Raw genomic sequence first — 26276 nt, 5'->3', positions numbered from 1 at the left:
GGAGACTTGATCTTCGATGGATTCGAGCCCATGACAGCCGCGCCCCGCCACCACGATGAACATGACCTAAATCTGCCATCAGATGGTGTGCGGGAGATTGCACATGTAACCGCAGTGGCCCTAGATCCAGAACAGAGCGCGCCATTCGGGGGCGGGAGGCTCAACCTCTCCATGGAAGCCGCAAACTCAATGGTGCTAAAGCCGGACACAGATCTGATCTCCAACGAGGCCTGTGTCATCGGAGCCTCAGACTCATCTCCGGCCATAGGCTCCGAACCGCGTGTATCCGCACCCATCGAATCTGATCAGGTGCCGATCTTAGAGTTCAGCTCCGCGGACATCTTCCAACACTCACCCTTAGGCAATGTGTTAAACTCATTAAAGTCTCTCTCCTTGTTAGGATATCCCTGGCCGAACTATGTCCAGCTTGAGTGGGAAGCGGGCGACGGAGAACTTCGTTACCCACCCACCACCCACTTGATAGCCACTATCGACGATTTGACTGACATGCTTGATTTCAACTCCGAAGACATCGATGGTATGGACGATGATGCCAAAGAAGAACAGGAACCACCGCCCACAGGGCTCTGGACAGCCACCTCCTCATATGATATATACATGGTCGATACATCCAAAGAAGACAATGGCGATGTCATAAAAGATCTAGTTGAGGATAAACTTCCTGAGAAGCAGTCTAAGCGCCGACATCAGCGGTGCCGCTCTAAGTCATGCCATGGTAAAAATATTGATACCGGCACAAGAGAGGATAGCACTCCGGACGATGCCAAAGACAACGAAGACCCCGCCAAGCCAAGTTTCGAATAGGCTAGACGGGAAGATGGGCGAGCCAGCCCCGATGAATAGGCCGTGAACGACGACTCCGAAGACAGGAATTACATTCCCCTCTCCGAGGACGAGGTGAGCCTCGGCGACAAAGAATTTATCATGCCTGAGGATCCCGTTGAGCAGGAGCGTTTCAAGTGCTGGCTTATATCCACTGCAAAAAGCCTGAAGAAGAAGCAGCAGCAGCTTCGAGCTGATCAAGATCTGCTCACTGATAGATGGACTGAGGTCCTGGCAGCCGAGGAATATGGACTCGAACACCCAACAAAAAGTTACCCGATACGCAAATTGCTACCTCAATTCAATGATGAGGCACCGGAGCGGGCACTACCAGCGCATAATGCGGATGATCGCCCACCATGTGGCCGAGATAAAATGGCAGTTTAGCACGAGCACCAGCCGGCACTGCCTCGCTGCACAAATACAAACACAACAACTTGGGGATACACACATGACCTGCGGTACGATTTGGAAAACAGAGTAGGACAAACCAGATTGATCTACGGATCGCGGGGGTGCGCCCCAACATGCAACAACGGTCGTCAAGCTGGATATAACAAGCACAAACCTGTCCGAGCCGAATACCGCAGACCGGCTCCATTTGAGCTACGTCCGGACATAGCTCGACACAGAGGTGTCGCACACCCCCTCTGCTTCACTGATGAAGTAATGGAGCATGAATTCTCAGGAGGGTTTAAACCCATAAACATTGAATCATATGATGGAACAACAGATCCCACGGTATGGATCGAGGACTTCCTTCTCCATATACATATGGCCCGCGGCGATGATCTCCATGCCATCAAGTATCTCCCGCTAAAACTCAAAGGGCCAGCTAGGCATTGGTTGAACAGTCTGCTAGAAAACTCTATTGGCAATTGGGAGAACCTGGAAGATGCATTACTTGACAACTACCAGGGCACTTATGTCCGACCTCCAGATGCCGATGACTTGAGTCATATAATCCAACAGCCCGGAGAGTCAGACAGGAAATTCTAGACTCGGTTCTTAACTAAAAAGAACCAAATCGTCGGTTGTCCGGATGCGAAAGCCCTAGCGTCCTTTAAGCATAACATCCGCGACGAGTGGCTCACCCGACACCTCGGCCAAGAGAAGCCATATTCCATGGCAGCCCTCACGACGCTCATGACTCGCTTTTGTGCGGGAAAGGATAGCTGGCTAGCTCGTAGCAACAGCACCTCAAGCAAACCTGGCACTTCTAAAGCCAAAGATAGTACCGGCAAGCCCCGATGCAATAGACACAAGCGTCAAAATAATGGCGATAACACCGAAGACACGGCCGTCAATGCCGGATTCAGTGGCTCTAAGTCCGGTCAGCGGAAAAAGCCATTTAAAAGAAACAATCCGGGCCCGTCCAGTCTAGACCGCATACTCGATCGGCAATTTCAAATCCATGGCACCCCCGATAAACCAGCCAATCACACCAAAAGAGAATGTTGGGTCGTCAAATAGGTCGGCAAGTTAAATGCTGAAAACAAGGAAAAAGGACCGCAAAGTGACGACGACGAGGAACCCTGGCCGCCGAACACAGGGGGACAAAAGAAGTTTCCTCCCCAAGTGAAAATGGTGAATATGATATACGCTACCCATATCCCCAAAAGGGGGTGGAAGCGCGCCCTAAGGGAGGTCTACGCGATGGAGCCAGTCACCCCAAAATACAACCCGTGGTCCTCCTGTTCGATCACCTTCAATCGAACGGACTATCCGACCAGTATCCATCACGGCGTTTCAGCCGCACTGGTGCTTGACCCTATCATTGGCGGATTTCACCTCACACGCGTCCTCATGAATGGTGGTAGCAGCCTGAACCTGCTTTACCAGGATATAGTGCGCAAAATGGGTATTGATCCCTCAATGATCAAGCCCACCAAAAACACCTTTAAAGGTGTCATACCAGGTGTAGAGGCAGGCTACACGGGCTCAATCACACTGGAAGTGGTCTCACTACAAAAAAAATAAACTTCTGTGATGATACGTGTTTGTCATAGTAGGTCGCGTTTTTTGTCATGCATGTACATCCATGACAAATTTATGACAGAATCAAGATAGTCATACATGTGTTGTCGTAGAAGTGTTCCATGACATGACCAAAATTATCATCACAGAAGTGTCCACTTCCATGATGATAAATCGCGCGTCACAGAAGTGCTTTCGTCAAGGGTGACCGACACGTGGCATCCACCGTAACGAAACGCCACTAAGCTATCGGGTCGGGTTTTGGATCCGATAAACCGTTAACAGCCCCGACCAATGGCGATTTTCCACGTGTAAAATCATCATTGGCTGGAGGAAACACATGTCGGCTCATCGTTGGGACAAAAGTCATCCACTCATTGGACAGAAGGCGCCTATGATACGTCGACACGTGGCACGGCCCATCAAGTTTAAACGGGCCGGCCCAACTAAAGGCCCACAAGATTTTGCGGACCATAATGGGCCGGCCCAGCTAAAGGCACATGAGATTTTGCGGACCATAATGGGCTCGCCCAGCTAAAGGCCCGCAAGATTTCGCGGGCCATAATGGGCCGGCCCAGGTAAAGGCCCACAAGATTTTTGTGTGCCATAATGGGTCGGCCCAGGTAAAGGCCCACAACATTCTTGCGGATCATAATGGGCCTGCCCGGCTAAAGGCCCACGAGATTTCGCCGACACTAATGGGCCAGCCCAGCTGTAGGCCCACAAGATTTTGAGGACCCTAGTAGGCCGGCCCATTAACTGGCTGCCATGTTTTGGGCTAAATGTCGGCCCATATTTGACCCGGTCCATTAATGGTCTGCCACGTTCCGGGCCTAATAATGGCCCATATGAGATCCGGCCCGTTAAAAGCCTCCCACGTTCTGGGCCAAATTACGGCCCAGATCAGGTCCGGCCATTTAAGAGGCTTTGGCCTCAATTATGGCCCATATCAGATTCGGCCCGTTAACTGAACACAATGCTTTTGGGCCCACTTGCAAAAGGCCCATTTAATAATTCAGCCTGATATTAGTTTTTTCCTGTTAAGGGCCCATTTAACATTTCGGCCCTATATTAATTTCGGCCTGTTAAAAGCTCGTCATATAGTTGGGCCTAACTACGGCCCGGTTTGCATCCGGCCTGCTGGCAGCCGATATCTGATTGGGCCAAACAAGGACCGAGACAATTTTGGCCTGTTAAAAGCCTGTGATTTGATTCGCACAATCATGCGCCGGGGTCCATTTCGGGATGCTGCCGGCCCGTGACCTGTTCGGCACGTTTCAGGCCCAACCTACTTCTCCGCCTCCTAAAAGCTGATTGAGTTTTCTTGCAAAAAGAGGGCCGGGGGTTACTGGGCCTAATAAAGGCCCGAATCTACTAGTGGGCCAGTTTGACGGGGCCCATGATGCGGATCATACATCGTGATTGCATGACGTAATTTTACGATTTGGCCGCTTTACTGCGAAGACAGGATATATATACAGTAAAATAACTGCAGCATCGTGAATAAGAAAAAACCTAGACTATAAGAAATTATGGCATATTAAATCCACTGGGCATCAAAGTTCACCACTATGATTATAAAGCACAAGAAGACAACAGATTACATACATTGGGCATCAAAGATCGCCACCAGTGCAAATAAACACGCCAACAAAATAATATACAAAACCGGCAACAGTTCAATAGAGTTCAAGAAAGGTTAGCCCTGCTGGCGAGCTGCAGCGCAAGCACCTGAGCAAGATGATGAGACTGTGCTTGTTCAACACTTATATCTTCCTCACTCTAAAAGATAACAAGCAGACAGATGACAGGTTTTGCACATAAAAGTAGCAGTGCTGATAGTTCATCACATTTCTTACTGGCGAATAAAGTGACACAGTTTAAAAATGCATTAACAAAATATGGTATTGTCCAGGTCAAGACATGGCAGGAAATGACATTGTGAAGGAGTTGGCAGCTTCATGACACCACTAGATTACAGATCTAGAACTCATAAGTATCAATGGTTAGTGTGCTGTTAGTTTATCCCATTTCAGATTGGCAAATAAAGAGACGGTTTAAATAATAGTAGAATGATATGACATTGTTCATAGTTAAGACATTGCAGAATATGATATTGTGCTATAGTGGGTAGGTTCACCACACCACTGGATTACGGATGAAGAACAGAAGCATACATGCAGTGCAAAAGAAGATCACTTGCTCTGTATAGTTTAATTTACATGGTATGAAGAAGGAACTTGGTTGTACAACTAAAAACTTAAATTGAGAAGGACAAACTTTTGTTTATGAACTACATAATAAACTTTAAACATGCAATTTGATGCAAACACCAAAAATAAACAGTTGTTGCAGTCATGCCTAACCAAATATACACAACAAAGTTTGAAGGCTTGAGAAGTACAAACTTACATTACTGGTGAAGACAGGCTCTATAAAGACCTTGTCCATGCTGATGGGGGGGGGCAATTCAAGAAGTTTACCACAGAATCTTCTTCATAAGCATTGCCTTTATTCTACATTTTGTTAAGAGTATATATAGATGTGATAATATACGAAAAAATGGAGAATATTTAAGATAAGATGAAGAGTGATGCTACATAACCAAGTAGCTATAAATGTATGTGCAGCGATACAGGCAAAAGGCACAGCCAAGAGCAATGCACAGCTAAACTTCTTCAGTACCAACCTTATGGTAAGAGTAAATATAGATCTGATGTGTAGAAAATGGAGGGCAAAGGAAAATAAGCTGCAGAGTGATGGTACATGAACAACTACCTGTCAATATAAGTACACTAATAAAGGATAGCATGTACTTACAAGAACAATGCAGAGCTAAAAAAATTCATTGGCATTGGATATATTCTACACTAATGTAACCATTCATACAGATCAGATAATTTGGAGTGAACAATTGATAAGCAAGCTATCATGCATACTGCTGTCACATAATGAACCAGGTATGTATGCAAGTATAGTAATACAGGACAACAGGTACTAACAAGAGCAAAGCAGCGGGCAGCATATTTGCGATATCATGTCGTTCTTTTCAAACCGGAATTCTTCCTCGAGCAGATTTCCTGCAAAAAAGATCCGTAAGGCACATGCGGAAAAGTAGAAGTGCAAATTGTCATGTGATTTCATAGACAGTACCTCATCCTGGGAACGAGACCAATGCATAACAAGGTTTTTCCATTCAATGTCTTCTAAATTTAGCACAGGAGACTTCATCAGAAATTCGTTTATAGACTTGCCATCAAAGTGTGATTTCCTCAGGTAACACCGATGCTGCTGCAATGCTTCCTTCAAAAGCACAAGCAAGCTTTGCTTGTCATGACTATCCAGATTGACCCTCGCCTAGTTACAACAATGTAATGTAAATCATTGATGTGTTCGATTAGCAGAAAACAGGAAAATAATAACCATGAATAATAGCACTTACACGTAAGTTGGACAGGAAGATGTGAAAATGGTGTTTGTCTTCACTATGATCTTCCCATGATGGGAATATATGCACGTAGTCCCTAACAACATTGAAAGCATTGTCTTTTAAACTGGGAATAAATGGAATGGGGTTCCAATTTGCAGGAATTGGCCGTCTCTGCAGTTGGGATAGGTCTTCGGCCGGTGTACTTGCTGTACTTTTTGCTGGAGTGGGATTTTTCTGTGGTATGGCTGGTGCTATGGCAAATGAAATCGGTATACCATTTGCTGGAGTGCAGGTCCTGTGTGATGGGGCTAGTGGTGTGGCCAGTGAAGTATGGGTACAATCTGCTGGAGTCGGTCCTACGTTTTGTGTCACTGGTTGTATAGCCAATATAAGTGGGGCGCTGTCTGATTTCTCCGGCACCACCATGTTTTTCAAGGACTTTGCTGGTGCTCCTTCGGGTTCGGCAATCATCCTGTTTCTTTTTGATGTCTGATGCACAAGAACAACATTTGAGTGGGAAAACATGGTATGATGACAGATGGAATATGTATTCATAATGGATGGGCATGGCATCTCGAGTTATATGATGAGTAAACTAAGCAGATGGCAGTGCAACAAAGTAGAAGAAATTCAAGACAACATATGCAAGATATGCACAATCAATAAAACCTTGCCAAATTAGAACAAGCACCTTGATGGGTGAACAGGACAGGCCATCTGCCTTTGACTCCTCGAGGTTAGAATAGTCATTACTTGCTGGAGTAAGTGGGGAGCGTATGAGTTTCATTGCTTCCAGAATGGCACTCAATGCCTTGGTGCCAATTTTGTAAGTCATTGCAGTGTTCCACAATATTCTTCTAATGTGCGGATTCTGATATTCACTATAATTGCATATAATATCTGAGAACCATGAAAACATAAATAGTTCTGAGATTATCTTTGTAATGCAGATGATATTCTAATATAGGTGCGCCCCTGTAAACACTTGTGTGCTATCACTGGATTCTGATGAGAGAGCTCATGTGTGCTGTAATATGGTGCATGCATTTATATAATCTGGCACAAGTACACAAAAAATAGGCTCCAGAAGTAAGGATAGCTGGTAGATGACAGGTTCATAATATACTGTATAGAGAGTTTATTGCCAAACCATGATAACAAGAGCACACAGCAACTAGGCAGATCATAGTGTACATAACAGGGGTACACCATAACCACGATATATAAATCGGGATAGTGGAACTGGCTTGAAAATACGGTGTTGTATTGCCGCTAGTAATTGAAAGCCTATCGATCACGTACAGGCCAGCTCTATCAGCTGTTGACTGCAGATGTCCCTGCGCCCCTTCCTGACAAGGAACATACTGTACGTACTAAATATAGAATAAACAAAGAGGAACATGTTAAAGAACAGAAGAGGAAGCATATTCTTGAGGTTACGCTTCATTGCATACAATGTTGGTTGCCCACTCATGATGAATCACAGCGCCCAAAGAAATGCAATTCCATGTTGTCTCTCTATATGTGGCAATTTTGAGCAAGAGTCATTAGGATGATATTCTGAACAAGAGTCAACAGGTGGGGAGAGTATGAGTTTCATTGCATCCAGAATGGCACTCAATGCGTTGGTGCCAATTTTGTAAGTCATTGCAGTGTTTAGCCTCAAGAGTGGACTGCTTCTAGTGCGACACAAAGCAGCTACACAGCTCATAATGTAGATATAACGGGAAAACCTTAAGCATCAGAGTAAAATCATCTAAGTGGAACTTGCTGGAATATATGTGCTAGTTTGCCGGTACGGCTAGAAAGGCTTCGGATACCAGCTCTCTTCAAGTGAAGGTGCGGTACTGTTAATATCAGTGTAACTCTCAAAGGCGACACAGCTCCCCGAATTCCTTGTTGTTCTTATAGGATTCAAGTGGGCAGGCCACTACAAATCCTATTTCTATGTTTACAAGATCCTACGAATCAAAGAGGCTCAAAGTGTCCATCACAACCGACCGTATGGACCTCTACACTACAAATGTCCCTGCTCATCTTCAGTACAAGGAACATACTGTACTACTATCAAACTCCCTCCGTTCCAAAATATAAGTCTTGGTAGAGATTTCCACTATGGATCACATACAGATGTATCCAGATACACTTTAGAGTGTAGATTCACTTATTTTGCTCCATATGTAGTCCATGGTGGAATCTATACAAAGACTTGTATTTAGGAACGGAGAGAGTACATATTAAAAAAGAATGGAAGAGGAACATGGTAAAGAAGAGCAAGCAGATTTTGGATAATAAAATGTTGGTTGCGCAGTGCCCACACATGATGAACCAGAGCACATTAAGAATGCAACTCCCAGTTGTCTCTCGACCATTTCAGGCAGTTGGATGAAGATCCTACGTCTCCTAACCCATCTTCTTCCTCGTCTCTGATTCTTCCCATACAGAACACCGCACGGGCCGCCGGCCGGACCACCGGCCCCCATCGCCTGTGTTCCTCCGCCACCCCCAACCCCCACCTGCGTCGAGTTTTCTTCATTCGGTGAGGCCCCACAACCACCCGAGCCCCTTCGTTCGCACCGGCGAACTCCGGCGAGATCTGAAAAATTTAGTCTACTGTGATTTAAATAGTGTGGAATATAAAAGGGGAAAACCATAAGCATTGGGAATATAGAGTTGAGCATGCCATGGCGGATCTGAAGGTGCAAACCGGACAAAGGCAACTTCGCAACCAAGACAAGAAATCAGAGTAAAGCAGTGGCGATCTATTTTCTTGCTGCGATAAATAAGTTGAGCAGATACGAAAGAGTACCGCCTCTGGTGCGGCGCCGTGTACGCATCTGCTGAGAATTTGACGGTGTTGCGGTAGCGACGGCTGTCGGCAGCGTGGAAGCAGATCTAGGAGGGTATATGGTGGTGGTGGGGCACGATGGACGAGACGGTCGTAGGAGCGGCGCCGGCAAGGTGGACGACGATGGGGATGAAGCGAGAGGACGGGATGCAAAGATCCCGGTCCGAAGGCGTGGATGAGAGATGTCGATCTCTTGTAATGGACGGCAGCGGCGGGGTATCAGCTCCGGCATGGTGGAGGAGGACGGCGTGGATGGGGTGGCAGATGGCGGCGGACGGCGGCGGACGGAGGAGGGTGGGGTGGAGAGGGTGTTTTGGCGCCCACGGAGTACGGATGGGGAAAAGGGAGGTAGAGAGGAAGGGGGGAACCATGTATTCAGGGCGCGCTTGTCTCAAATGCGAGGAAATTTACAAACGTAGCCCCCGTTTCAAATTTCTACTACATCACAGCAACATTAGTCGGTTGGGGATAGGACGGTAATCTCGCATACAATGAAGATTTGCCGACGAGAGTTTGTTTTTGGCGCCCACCATGTATGAATATGAATCGGGGAGGGAGTCGATTTCGGCCGAGGACACACTGTGTTTTGGCGCCCACCGTATAGGAATCCGGGTGAGAGGCGGTTACGTCATGTTTGGGTGAAATTACAAACCTACCCCTATCGAAACCTATAGAAATCCATCAGATAGGCTTTGCATGGCAGGGATAGGCAGTAGTGATTTCCATCTCATAGATTTTGGTTTCGGGCGGTTACTGCGACTTTCCCCGCTTCTTTCCAATTTTGCAGAGTGCACGTTTACCGTGCCAACTCAATTCGAATCCCGTTTGTATTCTATTTTTTCGGGCGGGATCCATTTTCAATTGGAATTACATTATATATACATCATTTTTTTTATATACTTTCAAAATCACAACACCATTTATACATAAATATGGTTTACAAATGGCATGATCTCACATTCACAGGGTTGTATCCATCAATTTGGATTTTCAAATATTTGAAACCACTTTATGTTGAAATCCAATGTATGCATTCCTCGCTAACTGTCTCCAATTAATGTGTGTTTCATGCGGGTTTTTTTTACTTCTCAAACATATATAATGTGTTACACACACGCAACATATAGTGTAATCCCGTTTAGACATTAATTGCATAAACCATGCATTGTTTGTAATTAAAGAATCTATGGATCACCAATATTGATAAACTATATAACATTACACGTGTGCCCAAATTCAAATGAATATGCATGTTTGATACACCAATTTGCGTTATGATATTATCGATGTCGTGATCTCCAGTTTAAATATTTGAATCCCCTTTAATCCAGATATTCGTCTCATATAGCTATCATTAATGCTTATATAGGACTATCTCTCAAGACTTATACGCGTTCATCGTCTCTCAGGTATCTCTCGTGCTACCTGTATATCGACAATGATCTTTTATCTTGGTAACACACTGACGGTACTCTCTCCCTCGACCTTCATCACTCTATCTCTCTCTTAGTATATCTCGCTCCCTGCTGTGTGTCTCTAACTATGATTCTCCATGTGGAATCTCTTTCTCTCACACAAACACAAACTTTGTCTCCCGGGGTCTCATTTCTCTCTACTATTCCCATGTGTGCCACTCACACACCCCTCATACAAAGATGTCTTTCGCTCCTTAGATATGAGAACCTATGACTCTTCCTCTTCAATATCTCTTTCTCACACACAAACACAAACTCTGTCTCCCAGGGTCTCATATTTCTCCATCGTTCTCTTGTATGTCGCTCACACACACCCTCTCTCCCTAGAGATATATTGCGTTCCCTCATATGTCTCTCTAGATATCACTCTCGTTGTGAAATATCTTTCTCTTTCGCAGACACAAAACTCCGTCTCTCTGGATTTCATTTCTCTCTGATATCTGTTTGTATGTGACTCACATGCACCCTCTCTCTATCTCTCTCACACCCACACACATAACCCTGCCTTCTGATCCACTCGACTCCTATCTCTAACGCACACTAGCTAGCATCTTTATCTTTCTATTTATCTATTTCTCCATCAACCTTCTTTCTCGCCCTCACTCTTGATTCCTATCACGCACACTACATATGTTTCTCTCTACATGCAGTCAAGTGCCCTCTCACACACATATATAACTTCACCCTTTGAACCACCCAACGGTCATCTCCAACACTCAAACTAGCGGATGTTCCTCTAGCTAGCATCTCCATCTCTGTATCTATCTGTAGTTTCTCCGTCAACATTTCTTTCTCGCACGGAGTCTTGCTTCCAATCACCCACACTATATATATCTCTCCATACATATGCATTTATAGGTTGATCTCTTTTGCAAAATCGTTGCGTCTCACTCCCTCTGCTCGTCATAGATGCATGCTCCAGCCCACGCCACTATCTCTTAAAGACAAAAACACATGCTCAATTGTCGGGCCTTCTTCCCTGCATTCTCACATGCATGCATATTGTCATACCGATCCGTCTCTCCCTTGTCGTTGATCTTATGACTTATGTCTTCTTTCTTTTATCTTGATCATGCGCTCGTGCACACACACACATCCCACGTATACATGTATACCTCTCACACATGCACGTTCAAGGTCTCTATGTCTCCATACATAGTTAATTACCCTCAATCCTAACGCCACATCGAATCGTTCTCCTCTTTTGTGCACATAACTTCCGCCTGGATGGGTAAAACACACACTCACACTTAACAATCTCCTTCTAGCTCCCCCCCCCCCGCCTCTCACTCTTCTCCTATATCCCCGAAACCAATAAGACCATCCCTTTGTTTAATTCCCGCCTGCATGCACCATCGATATATAGTAGTCTTCCTCGGTGTCTCTCGAACAAACACGTTCTCTCGATGTCGACTCCTCTCACGCGCACTGTCAGGACCCTGACTCGATGTCACATCGATCTAGCCGGTAACACCTCATATCACTTTGCGGCCTCACGCACGGTATCCCCACGGGTGTGCCTTACCTTTGCCCGGGACCGTTTGCGCCTTTTGGCTCACGTATATGATAGTGTCGCTAGCATCCATATGATAAGGAGCCCGGGCTGACATGACTAGTCGTAAACCCAAAGTGGCACAGACTTACAGGGACAGGCATCCATGACCCAGCTTCGAACGTGTCAGTCATCAGCAAGTGGGTCTGGGCTGTAGAACTGGGCTAGCAGGACTCCGGTAAACCGGGCTGTAGCGGGCTAACAGGACTCCGGTACTCAATGCGTGACATTTCCCCGAAGGGACAGACACAGGAACGAAGAAGGACACATGCCGGCCAGCCTAAGTGTTCCAGAGCAGTAGCAAGCTACCATGGCTCAGCGGTAACACTAGGAGACATTTCCCGGTAAGAGAGGCTACTAAAGATAAACAACTAGATAGTCAGATCCCACACATACCAAGCATTTCAATCATACACACAATATGCTCGATATGTGCAAATACAACGAAGCATCACAACATGACTCTACGACACAAGTACTTTATTTAAGGCTCAGGGAGCCATACATAACATACACAAAGGAACGGGTCTCACGACCCAGCATTCAAGTCATACAGTCATACAAACCAGCAGCGGAAGTAACTTGTCTGAGTACAGACAACTAGTAAAATAAAAGAGGCTTGGAAAGCCTAGCTATACTACATGGTCCTTCACAAGCTCAGGGTCACCACCTGGGCCCTTAGCCTACTCGTTGATGTCAACGTCTACATAGAACCCATCAGAAGGGGTTGCAGCGTCTTCTGTAAAAATGTAAATTATAGCAACATGAGTACAAAGGTACTCAGCAAGACTTACATCAGATCCTACATACATGCATATTATCAAGAAGGGTTGGTGGAGTTATTGCAGCAAGCCAGCTTTGACTCTTGGCTAGACTATCCTACGATACTTCAACTTGAAGATGGTTTTGCGCACACGAGTCCACTACTCACCAATTCAATACACTACCGAGGATCCTCCTCCGTCTTCCTACGGAAGAGCCATCCTCGGCACTCACACTTATCTTGAGGCTTTTAGTAGTTTCCATTTACTTGTCTATGAACTGTATAGGCAACCAAGTAGTCCTTTACCGCGGACGCGGCTATTCGAATAGATCATGATAACCCTGCAGGGGTGTACTTCTTCATACATGTTTCCACCACTTAGCGTCTGCACACGACATGTGCTCGGCAGACTTCAAGCGAAAGCCGACGTGGGTGTAGACCACGACCTACCTAAACACTTAAGCCTCTAGTCCAGGTTTATCGCCTATCCAGGTTCCATCCGCAGGGAGTCCGGCCGAGGTTTCCCATACGGCCCTGAACGATGTGAACAGGGTTCCCGAGATACCTAATGGGTATTCGGTACACCCGGCCACGTACCTACCGCATCACAGCCCACCCCTACGGTCAGCGCTGTCCACGGCCTCCAGTAGACTACAAACACCAGAAACTACTTGCAACTCCTGGACAGAGAGCTAGGGTGAATAAGAAGTCGAGCGGGGTCATATTTCAGGGCCCAATGCATGGTAGTAGCTGTATCTTAAATCACACATACAGATCTCAGTGCTTAAGGTCGGCTTCAATGAAACAACCCACCATGTACTCCTACATGGCCTCTCATCGATACCTTTACCAAATCGTGTTCACCACACCACTCTCATTACCGACATAATCATTTCACTCTAGGCCATCACCCAGATGAACCAGACCTGACACGACTCTAAGCATAGCAGGCATAGCAAGGTAGGAACAACACATACATATGGCTCAATCAACTCCTACACATGCTAGTGGGTTTCATCTAGTTACTGTGGCAATGACAGGTCATGCAGAGGAAGTGGGTTCAACTACCGTAGCACACAGCAGTTTGAAACGCATTGTCTTAATGCAGTAAAAGAGAGCAGGAGCGAGAACATGGGATTGTATCGATATGATCAAATGGTTGGTTGCTTGCCTGATGGTTCGATGCACTGATACGGTTCTTCGTTAGGGTAATCACGGTACTCCTCGGAGGCAGAACCTGTCGCAAAGGACACCGATACACAACCATCACCAAACAATGTGCAACAATATGATGCATGCATGAAACATGGCAATATGAGTGTGTTGGGCTAATGCAACTAAGACCAGAAGGGTTTGAACCAAATTGAATCAAAAATTCAAATTTCAAACTCAAGCATGGCCTTTTAAAGTGCTTTTCCTTGTTCTGCTTTAAACATCAATTTAACTTGTTTGATCATGCATGAAAATAGTACAGATGGATAGATTGGATTTTTCTGATCATTTTTCATATATAATTTGTCTGATTTGGAGTTACAGAATAAAAGTTATGAATTTTTGAAGTTTAAATTATATTCTAGAATTTCCTGATTTAAATTAAATCTAGAAATATATATATTGCGCCAGCATGACGTCAGCATGACGTCAGTGGTCAACTGTGGCTGGCTGGGGTCAAACCTGACGTGTGGGGTCCACACGTCAGTGACAGGGGGGTTTAACAGGGTTAATTTAATCCTAATTAGGAGTTAGTGGCGCTGGGGCCCACTGGTCAGTGTCAGGGGGGTTAACTAACAGTGATTAGCGCTAATCTAACCACCTGGCCGTCGGGGCCCACGCGTCAGTGACTCTGGGGGGGGGTCAAACCCCAGGTCAAACAGGTCAAACCCACCGGCGACATGACGCCGGCGAGGCCCGAGACTCCGGCGCGATACGGAAACGCGCTACAGGGCACGGGCGAGGCCGTGCTTGGGCTCGTTGGAGAGCCCTTGCTCCCGCGCGTCGAACGGTGGTGGTGGCCGTGCCTGTGGTGGCCGGTACCGACGACGGCAAGCTCGTGAGCGGCGGCCGGAGTTCGGGTGCGGTCGGGATCGGTGCTGCTGCTCGCAGGCGAGGGAGCTGAGGCGCTGGAGGGGCTCTACGGGTCGCGGCAAGCACAACGGGTGCACGCCCGTGACCAAATGGTCACCGGGGCTTCGCCGGCGACGAGCCCGTGCGGCGGAGCGTCTCGGCTCCGGTAGAGGGGCGGCTAGAGCTCGAAATCGAACATGGGGTTAGGGGGAAACGAAGCAGGGGCTCACGGGGATCATGCAGGGAGGGTCAGCGAGCTCGGGGAAGCACGAACGGCGGCGAATCGACGGCGACCATCGGCGGCGGTCGAGGACGAAGACGATGGCGTGGAGGCGATGCAGAGCTTCCCGAGGGGCTTGGCTTGGTGGGGAGGAAGAGGGGGTCGCGGCGGAGCTCCTGAGCTCAGCGGAGGGGCGAGGGGTGGCCGGTGACGGCTGCTATGGCGAACGGCGGCGAGGGGTGCGTTCTGACACGGGAGAGAGAGAGCGAGGGAGAGGAGAGGAAGAACCGGGGGAGAGTGAGAGAGAGCAGGGGAGGGCGTGGCGTCGTTCCAGGCCATCCAGACGAGGAGGGGAGGGGCAGGCAGGCAGGCGAGCTGGTGGCGTGGCGCGGTGGCGCGCGCGCGCGCCGGGCACACTCCCCTCCCTCTGTCGAGGATGAAGACGACAGAGGAGGGAGGCGGGCTGGGCCGCCTGCTGGCTGGGCCGGCCAGCTGGCTGGGCCAGAGGCGCCAGGTAAGAGGCCCAGGTAAGGTTTCCCTCTTTTATTTATTTCTGTTTTCTAATTTCTGACATTTGTTTTGATTTAAATAAAATATTAAATCATTTTATTATCTTATGCCAATTTTTGCAGGAGCTAGATATATTATTCCAGAGCTCCCCAACAGGTGGCATAATTTTTGGACATATATTAATATATATAACTAATATATTTCCAAAGCAAATATTTATGCATTAAATCCAAATGCCCAAAATAAATACCTATGAGCTCTTAAAAAATATTGATTTGATTTTTATCTCTGTCCAATATTTTCAGAGAGCAACATGAGCATTTTCTTGGACCCTTTTGGAGAAATTTTTATTTGGGTCATTTTCAAAAATGATTCTGAGGGTTTCACAAATCCCCATTTCAAATTAAATGGAATTTTAAACATGATGCACACACTCTGATGCATGACTAGCTAGGGTGTGACAACTCACCCCCACTCAAAAGAATCTCGTCCCGAGATTTGGGTTCCTCCGGGAAGAAGGCGGGATACTCAAGTCGAAGACGATCCTCCCTTTCCCAAGTTGCTTCATCCTCAGAATGGTGCGACCATTGTACTTTGAGAAACTTGATATTATGACGTCGGGTGGTACGTTCGGTTTGATCGAGAATACGAATGGGGTACTCTCGATATGTAAGATTATCTTGGAGATCAAGCGTTTCGTGGTCCACTCCACGGATAGGATCCGAGAAGCAACGCCTGAGTTGAGAAACGTGGAAGACATCGTGGACTCTGGAGAGGTGCGGAGGTAGTTCCAATTGGTAGGCAACTTCTCCTCGTTTGGCGAGAATGCGAAAAGGTCCAATGTAACGAGGAGCCAATTTGCCTTTGATACCGAAACGATGGGTTCCCTTCAGAGGGGTGACCCGAAGATAAGCCTTCTCGTCAACCTCGAAAGTCATAGCCTTATGTTTTCGGTCATATTGACTCTTTTGACGAGATTGGGCTGTTTTCAACTTTTCACGAACGATGCGAACTTGTTCTTCTGCTTCCTGAATCATATCCGGGCCAAAGAATTGTCTTTCCCCGGTCTCTGACCAGTTAAGGGGTGTTCGACATCGTCGTCCATAGAGAACTTCAAAAGGGGCTTTACCCAAGCTAGATTGATAGCTGTTGTTGTAAGCGAATTCGGCAAATGGAAGGCACTTCTCCCAGTCCATTCCGAATGAGATAACAGAGGCTCGAAGCATGTCTTCTAGAATCTGGTTGACGCGTTCCACTTGACCACTCGACTGAGGGTGGAAAGCGGTGCTAAAGGAGAGACGGGTTCCCATAGCATTTTGGAAACTTTCCCAAAATCGAGAGGTGAAAAGACTTCCTCGATCCGAGTTGATTTCCAAAGGAACACCATGGAGGGACACTATTCGGGAGATGTATAAGTCTGCCAGCTGACTAGCGGTTATACTCTCACGAACAGGTAAGAAATGGGCTACTTTGGAAAGACGATCGACAATGACGAAAATAGCATTATTCCCTCTCTTGGTCCTGGGAAAACCGGTAATGAAATCCATACCAATTTTATCCCATTTCCATTCAGGAATAGCTAAGGCTTGAAGGGTGCCAGCAGGCCGTTGATGCTCTGCTTTTACACGACGACAGACGTCGCAATTAGCAACATACTGAGCAATTTCTCTCTTCATCCTAGTCCACCAGAACCTCTGGCGTAGGTCCTGATACATCTTAGTACTACCGGGATGAATAGTGAGAGGAGATTCATGAGCCTCCTTAAGGATCAACTGCCGTAGATGCTGGTTCTTGGGAACCACTAGACGGTTCTCAAAGTACACAACACCATGATCATTTGTGGAGAAACAACTAGCACCTCCGCTATCAATGTTCTCTTTGATTTTAGATATTCCCTTATCTCGCTTTTGGGCAGCGATGATTTGATCCGTAAGAGTAGGTTTTGCCACCAAGGTGGAAAGAAAACCTTGAGGAACAATGTGAAGGTTAAGCTTCCAAAATTCCTCATGGAGAAGCGGTTGACTTTGTTGTAACATCAGGTTGTTACAATAAGATTTACGACTTAGCGCATCAGCCATGACGTTGGCTTTCCCTGGGGTGTAGGTTATTCCTAAGTCGAAGTCTGTGATCAACTCAAACCAACGTCTTTGCCTGAGATTCAAATCTGGTTGGGTGAAAATGTACGTCAGACTTTGGTGATCAGTGAATATTTCGCAACGATTACCGAGGAGGTAATGTCGCCAGGTCTTGAGTGCATAGACTACGGCTGCTAGCTCTAGATCATGAGTAGGATAATTCTCCTCATGTGGGTGCAATTGCCGTGAAGCGTAGGCAATTACGTGTCGATCTTGCATGAGAATGCAACCTAGTCCTTGTCGCGAGGCGTCGCAGTAGATAACAAAGTCCTTGGAGAAGTCTGGCGGTACCAGTACGGGAGCAGAGGTCAGGCGTCTTTTCAGTTCCTGAAAGCTGTGCTCACATTGTGGAGTCCATTCGAACTTCTTATCTTTCTTGAGGAGTTCGGTTAGAGGTTTGGCAACTTTGGAGAAGTTCTCGACAAAACGACGACAATAGCTCGCTAAGCCCAGAAAACTCCGAACTTGCTTGACCGATTCAGGTGGAGTCCAATTAAGGACGGCTTGAACTCGTTCAGGGTTAACAGCAATACCTTTACCAGATATTACATGACCCAGATAGGTCACTTCTGACAACCAGAATTCACATTTAGAAAATTTGGCATAAAGGCGATGCTCTCGAAGTTTCTTCAACACTAGCCTTAGATGTTCGGCATGTTCTTCTTCGTTCTTGGAGTAGATGAGTATATCATCGAGGTAGACCACGACGAATTTATCCAAATACTCCATGAAGATTGAGTTCATTAACCGAGAAAAAGTGGCTGGAGCGTTGGTTAAACCGAAGGACATGACGGTGTACTCGTATTGGCCATAACGAGTAACAAAGGCCGTTTTAGGAATGTCCCCGTTTCTGATTTTGATTTGATGGTAGCCCAACCTCAAATCCATCTTGGAGAAGACTGAGGATCCAGCGAGCTGATCATACAGGTCGTTGATCCTGGGGAGCGGATATTTGTTCTTGATTGTGACCAAATTGACAGGTCGGTAATCTACAACCATCCGGTCCGTACCATCCTTCTTCTTGACGAATAGGACGGGGCAAGCCCACGGAGATGAGCTAGGGCGGATGAAACCCTTTTTCAAGGACTCATCGAGTTGTTTCTTAAGCTCGGCTAGTTCTAGTGGTGCCATCTTATAAGGTCTTCTAGCAATCGGAACGGTTCCTGGGATGAGGTCTATTACGAACTCAACATCCCTGTCAGGTGGAACACCTGGCAATTCCTCTGGGAAGACATCCGGGAAGTCACGGACTACCGGAACGTCCTCAAGGTCTGGCAAAGGGCTGGCGTTAAGAGAATATAATTGTCGCTTGGCTATTCGGATTAAGACATTGACTATCTTGCCCGAAGGGTGAGTGAGTTGAACAGTCCTAGAGAAGCAATCAATTTGGGCATGATGAGCCGACATCCAGTCCATACCCAGAATGATATTAATATCTGAAGATTTAAGGGCTATCAAAGACGCGAGGAAAACAAGTCTGTCGACTTGGATTTCATTTCCATAACTTACCCTAGAGGTCTGCCATCTAGAACCAGGAGTAGAAATTTCCATAGTGGATGGCATGTCACAGAATGCAGTGTTATGCAAACGAGCATAGTTCTCGGATATAAATGAGTGAGAGGCTCCTGTATCGAAAAGAACAGATGCCGGGTGGCAGTTAACAAGAAGCGTATCGAGAACGACGTTGGGATCCTCTTGAGCTTCTTCGGCAGAGATACAGTTGACATGGCCACGTGAGGCGGTGGCCGGCTTGGCGTGGAACACTTTCCCTGTCGACTTGCCACGGCCAACAGCTTTAGCAGATTGGTTGGGGTTGGTCTGGGGACACTCACGCATATAGTGGCTAGATTCCCCACACTTGAAACAAGTCACGGAACTGGTACGTGGAGGAGCATTGTTGGTTGGACCCCCATAGGGCTTGGCCGGTGCAGACTGTTGAACAGGGCGAGGCGCCTGGAAAGATGGCCTCGGTGTGAACCTGGGTGGCAGGGCGGTGTTGGGCACCCACACGCGGCGCTTCTGAGGACCAGCACCGGATGAGGAACCCATGTCACGGCCATGCTTGCGTGTTGCGTCATAATCAGTCTGACCAGTTTCTGCACTGATGGCCTTGTTGACAAGTTTCTGAAAAGATGTGCACTCATGCAGACGGAGGTCGCGGCGAAGCTCAGGACGAAGTCCCTTACGGAACCTTGCTTGCTTCTTGGCGTCAGTAGAAACTTCCTCGGTTGCATATCGTGCGAGGTTACCAAACTCCCTGTTGTAAGCATCCACAGAGAGTCGGCCTTGGGTGAAATTGCAAAATTCCTCACATTTACGGTCCATGAGACCCTCCGGAATGTGATGTTCACGGAAAGCCTCGCTGAATTCAGCCCAAGTAGTGACATGGCCCGCTGGGCGCATAGCCCCATAATTCTCCCACCATAGACTGGCGGGGCCTTCAAGATGATATGCAGCAAAGGTGACCTTGTCAGCCTCCGCTACCAGCGCGGAACGCAGTTTGTGAGAGATACTGCGAAGCCAGTCATCAGCGTCGAGAGGCTCGACGGAGTGGTGGAACGTGGGTGGATGCAATTTGATAAAATCACTGAGTGACACCACGTTAGTCCTCTGATGGTGTGCCATGTTCTGTTCAATACGCTCCAACAAACGGTTGGTCTCCCGCTTGTTTCTCTCAGCTTCCATCATAACCTCGGCTAGGGAAGGAGGATGAGGCAGATTTGCATCCCTGACTTCACTGCCTTCGGCCTGCTCTTGAGGAGCAGGGTTAGTGCGCGTGTTGACCATCCTAGGTAAACAAGACAATGATTTAGTCAGGATGATAAAATTCCGACATAGGATATAAAATGTAAGGAATAACTCGAAATGCAAGATGATCATCCGTATGACATGGTAAATACAGAAACTGCTTCTTTATTCCATCGTCATACACACCATACAGGGTTTAGTACAAGACCAAACAAAGTACTATTACGGTGAAAAGAGGATTACATCTCATCGGAGGCATTCCAAGCTCCTATACATTATTTTTCTACATCTCCGGAAAGAGTACAAACTAGGTCATATCCCGCGAGTCACGCAGGACGATAGACGACACAGCTAGTGTGAACTAGTGATACTACCACTAACTCAGACCGATTCGTAGTAGTCCTCATAGAAGTCACCTCCATAGCCTGGAAGCTCAACATGATCATCCGGAAACAGACGATCTCGCGGAGCTTGTGGACCATAGGGGCTAGGATGAGGTCTTGGACCAACAGGCGGTGGCCTGCGGGGACCGCGAGGTGGGGTGATGCCTCCTACATCACGCCAACCCATCACGTCTGGCAGAGCAGATCTCACAGGATAGAGATCGCGCATATCTGAATATCCAGCTTGCACCGCCGGTGCGAACCGAGTCAAAGTGGCCCAGTGGTCAGCACGGGTATTGAAGAGCTCTAACCTCAAGGCCCGATTTTCACGGTCCTTATCCTCGAGCATCTCAGCAGTGGTGCGAGTCCGTGAATCCTCCTGGGTGGGGTCAGCATAGATAGCCTGGAGATACCCTTGTGCTCCCGGAAGTGATCCTGGCATATACCGGAAATCAGAGTCCCGAAATAGACCAGATCTGACTCGCATGATGGTCATCATAGAGTAGGCGGCGTCCTGCACAGCCATCTCAATAGTAACCCCGAGTCCATAGGAGCAGTGAAGGGGCTCGGTGGATCCAGGATAAGATGGAAATATCCTGACAGTGCAGAGATACTGGCTTTGATTAAAGTCTCGAAATTGCTCTTCGACCGTGTACTCAGGATACCAGCGGTATCCAGCCTCAGTCATTACCCTGACCAACATGGCAGTATGGCTGGGTACATCTAGGCATCGAGTCAGGCGAACCACTTGATTGAGGTCGCGAGTGGCCATCTGAAAGCACGATCATAATGCAAAGGCATTAGAATTTCTAGCAAAATTTCGGCAGCATAACAGCTGTAAATGCTCAAGAAGGATTTTGAGACATTTGACAAAGGATTTCATACACACTCAACATCATCATATCAAATTCTGAGTCCATCCTAGCAACATAATATGGTAGAAGAACTGAACTAGGCTTGTATCCATCATACCTATAAGGTACTACTGATTAGTAACGCGTGATCCTGATGGAGAGAATAGATCCTAATTCCTTAACCCCCGGTGGAAGAATGGACTGACTCAGATCAGAATGTCATAAGATAAAGGAGTAAAAAGAGCCTTACGTTCCAACCCACAAACAATTCCCCTACATATAACTAAAGAATTTCTAGACTCAACATCGACCAGTTTGGCTTGGAGAACCTACAGGCAGTCCGGCTCTGATGCCAACGCTGTCAGGACCCCGACTCGATGTCACATCGATCTAGCCGGTAACACCTCATATCACTTTGCGGCCTCACGCACGGTATCCCCACGGGTGTCGCCTTACCTTTGCCCGGGACCGTTTGCGCCTTTTGGCTCACGTATATGATAGTGTCGCTAGCATCCATATGATAAGGAGCCCGGGCTGACATGACTAGTCGTAAACCCAAAGTGGCACAGACTTACAGGGACAGGCATCCATGACCCAGCTTCGAACGTGTCGGTCATCAGCAAGTGGGTCCGGGCTGTAGAACTGGGCTAGCAGGACTCCGGTAAACCGGGCTGTAGCGGGCTAACAGGACTCCGGTACTCAATGCGTGACATTTCCCCGAAGGGACAGACACAGGAACAAAGAAGGACACATGCCGGCCAGCCTAAGTGTTCCAGAGCAGTAGCAAGCTACCATGGCTCAGCGGTAACACTAGGAGACATTTCCCGGTAAGAGAGGCTACTAAAGATAAACAACTAGATAGTCAGATCCCACACATACCAAGCATTTCAATCATACACACAATATGCTCGATATGTGCAAATACAATGAAGCATCACAACATGACTCTACGACACAAGTACTTTATTTAAGGCTCAGGGAGCCATACATAACATACACAAAGGAACGGGTCTCACGACCCAGCATTCAAGTCATACAGTCATACAAACCAGCAGCGGAAGTAACTTGTCTGAGTACAGACAACTAGTAAAATAAAAGAGGCTTGGAAAGCCTAGCTATACTACATGGTCCTTCACAAGCTCAGGGTCACCACCTGGGCCCTTAGCCTACTCGTTGATGTCAACGTCTACATAGAACCCATCAGAAGGGGTTGCAGCGTCTTCTGTAAAAATGTAAATTATAGCAACATGAGTACAAAGGTACTCAGCAAGACTTACATCAGATCCTACATACATGCATATTATCAAGAAGGGTTGGTGGAGTTATTGCAGCAAGCCAGCTTTGACTCTTGACTAGACTATCCTACGATACTTCAACTTGAAGATGGTTTTGCGCACACGAGTCCACTACTCACCAATTCAATACACTACCGAGGATCCGCCTCCGTCTTCCTACGGAAGAGCCATCCTCGGCACTCACACTTATCTTGAGGATTTTAGTAGTTTCCATTTACTTGTCTATGAACTGTATAGGCAACCAAGTAGTCCTTTACCGCGGACGCGGCTATTCGAATAGATCATGATAACCCTGCAGGGGTGTACTTCTTCATACATGTTTCCACCACTTAGCGTCTGCACACGACATGTGCTCGGCAGACTTCAAGCGAAAGCCGACGTGGGTGTAGACCACGACCTACCTAAACACTTAAGCCTCTAGTCCAGGTTTATCGCCTATCCAGGTTCCATCCGCAGGGAGTCCGGCCGAGGTTTCCCATACGGCCCTGAACGATGTGAACAGGGTTCCCGAGATACCTAACGGGTATTCGGTACACCCGGCCACGTACCTACCGCATCACAGCCCACCCCTACGGTCAGCGCTGTCCACGGCCTCCAGTAGACTACAAACACCAGAAACTACTTGCAACTCCTGGACAGAGAGCTAGGGTGAATAAGAAGTCGAGCGGGGTCATATTTCAGGGCCCAACGCATGGTAGTAGCTGTATCTTAAATCACACATACAGATCTCAGTGCTTAAGGTCGGCTTCAATGAAACAACCCACCATGTACTCCTACATGGCCTCTCATCGATACCTTTACCAAATCGTGTTCACCACACCACTCTCATTACCGACATAATCATTTCACTCTAGCCCATCACCCAGATGAACCAGACCTGACACGACTCTAAGCATAGCAGGCATAGCAAGGTAGGAACAACACATCCATATGGCTCAATCAACTCCTACACATGCTAGTGGGTTTCATCTAGTTACTGTGGCAATGACAGGTCATGCAGAGGAAGTGGGTTCAACTACCGTAGCACACAGCAGTTTGAAACGCGTTGTCTTAATGCAGTAAAAGAGAGCAGGAGCGAGAACATGGGATTGTATCGATATGATCAAATGGTTGGTTGCTTGCCTGATGGTTCGATGCACTGATACGGTTCTTCGTTAGGTTAATCATGGTACTCCTCGGAGGCAGAACCTGTCGCAAAGGACACCGATACACAACCATCACCAAACAATGTGCAACAATATGATGCATGCATGAAACATGGCAATATGAGTGTGTTGGGCTAATGCAACTAAGACCAGAAGGGTTTGAACCAATTTGAATCAAAGATTCAAATTTCAAACTCAAGCATGGCCTTTTAAAGTGCTTTTCCTTGTTCTGCTTTAAACATCAATTTAACTTGTTTGATCATGCATGAAAATAGTACAGATGGATAGATTGGATTTTTTTGATCATTTTTCATATATAATTTGTCTGATTTGGAGTTACAGAATAAAAGTTATGAATTTTTGAAGTTTAAATTATATTCTGGAATTTCCTGATTTAAATTAAATCTAGAAATATATATATTGCGCCAACATGACGTCAGCATGACGTCAGTGGTCAACTGTGGCTGGCTGGGGTCAAACCTGACGTGTGGGGTCCACACGTCAGTGACAGGGGGGTTTAACAGGGTTAATTTAATCCTAATTAGGAGTTAGTGGCGCTGGGGCCCACTGGTCAGTGTCAGGGGGGTTAACTAACAGTGATTAGCGCTAATCTAACCACCTGGCCGTCGGGGCCCACGCGTCAGTGACTCTGGGGGGGGGGGTCAAACCCCAGGTCAAACAGGTCAAACCCACCGGCGACATGACGCCGGCGAGGCCCGAGACGGCGGCGCGATACGGAAACGCGCTACAGGGCACGGGCGAGGCCGTGCTTGGGCTCATTGGAGAGCCCTTGCTCCCGCGCGTCGAACGGTGGTGGTGGCCGTGCCTGTGGTGGCCGGTACCGACGACGGCGAGCTCGTGAGCGGCGGCCGGAGTTCGGGTGCGGTCGGGATCGGCGCTGCTGCTCGCAGGCGAGGGAGCTGAGGCGCTGGAGGGGCTCTACGGGTCGCGGCAAGCACAACGGGTGCACGCCCGTGACCAAATGGTCACCGAGGCTTCGCCGGTGACGAGCCCGTGCGGCGGAGCGTCTCGGCTCCGGTAGAGGGGCGGCTAGAGCTCGAAATCGAACATGGGGTTAGGGGGAAACGAAGCAGGGGCTCACGGGGATCATGCAGGGAGGGTCAGCGAGCTCGGGGAAGCACGAACGGCGGCGAATCGACGGCGACCATCGGCGGCGATCGAGGACGAAGACGATGGCGTGGAGGCGATGCAGAGCTTCCCGAGGGGCTTGGCTTGGTGGGGAGGAAGAGGGGGTCGCGGCGGAGCTCCTGAGCTCAGCGGAGGGGCGAGGGGTGGCCGGTGACGGCTGCTATGGCGAACGGCGGCGATGGGTGCGTCGGGTGAGAGAGAGAGAGCAGGGGGGGAAGCACGGGAGAGAGGGGGGGATAAGGCCAGGGGATCGTGGCGGCACCGAGAAGAACCGTCGCGGCGTCGTGCTGGCGGGGTAGGCAGGCAGGCGAGCTGGTGGCGTGGCGCTCCGCCCGTGCGCGCGCGCCGGCCACACGCCTGGCCGACTGGCGCCAGGAGGACGACGGCGGTGGTGGGCTGGGCTGGCTTGCTGGGCCAGAGGTGCCAGGTAAGAAGCCCAGGTAAGGTTTCCCTCTTTTATTTATTTCTGTTTTCTAATTTCTGACATTTGTTTTGATTTAAATAAAATATTAAATCATTTTATAACCTTATGCCAATTTTTGCAGGAGCTAGATATATTATTCCAGAGCTCCCCAACAGGTGGCATAATTTTTGGACATATATTAATATATATAACTAATATATTTCCAATGCAAATAGTTATGCATTAATTCCAAATGCCCAAAATAAATACCTATGAGCTCTTAAAAATATTGGTTTGATTTTTATCTCTGTCCAATATTTTCAGAGAGCAACATGAGCATTTTCTTGGACCCTTTTGGAGAAATTTTTATTTGGGTCATTTTCAAAATGATTCTGAGGGTTTCACAAATCCCCATTTCAAAATTAAATGGAATTTTAAACATGATGCACACACTCTGATGCATGACTAGCTAGGGTGTGACA

Source organism: Triticum dicoccoides, chromosome 2B (assembly GCF_002162155.2).
Source record: "Triticum dicoccoides isolate Atlit2015 ecotype Zavitan chromosome 2B, WEW_v2.0, whole genome shotgun sequence".
NCBI classification, from domain to species: domain Eukaryota; kingdom Viridiplantae; phylum Streptophyta; class Magnoliopsida; order Poales; family Poaceae; genus Triticum; species Triticum dicoccoides.
This window is presented reverse-complemented; position numbering follows the sequence as displayed.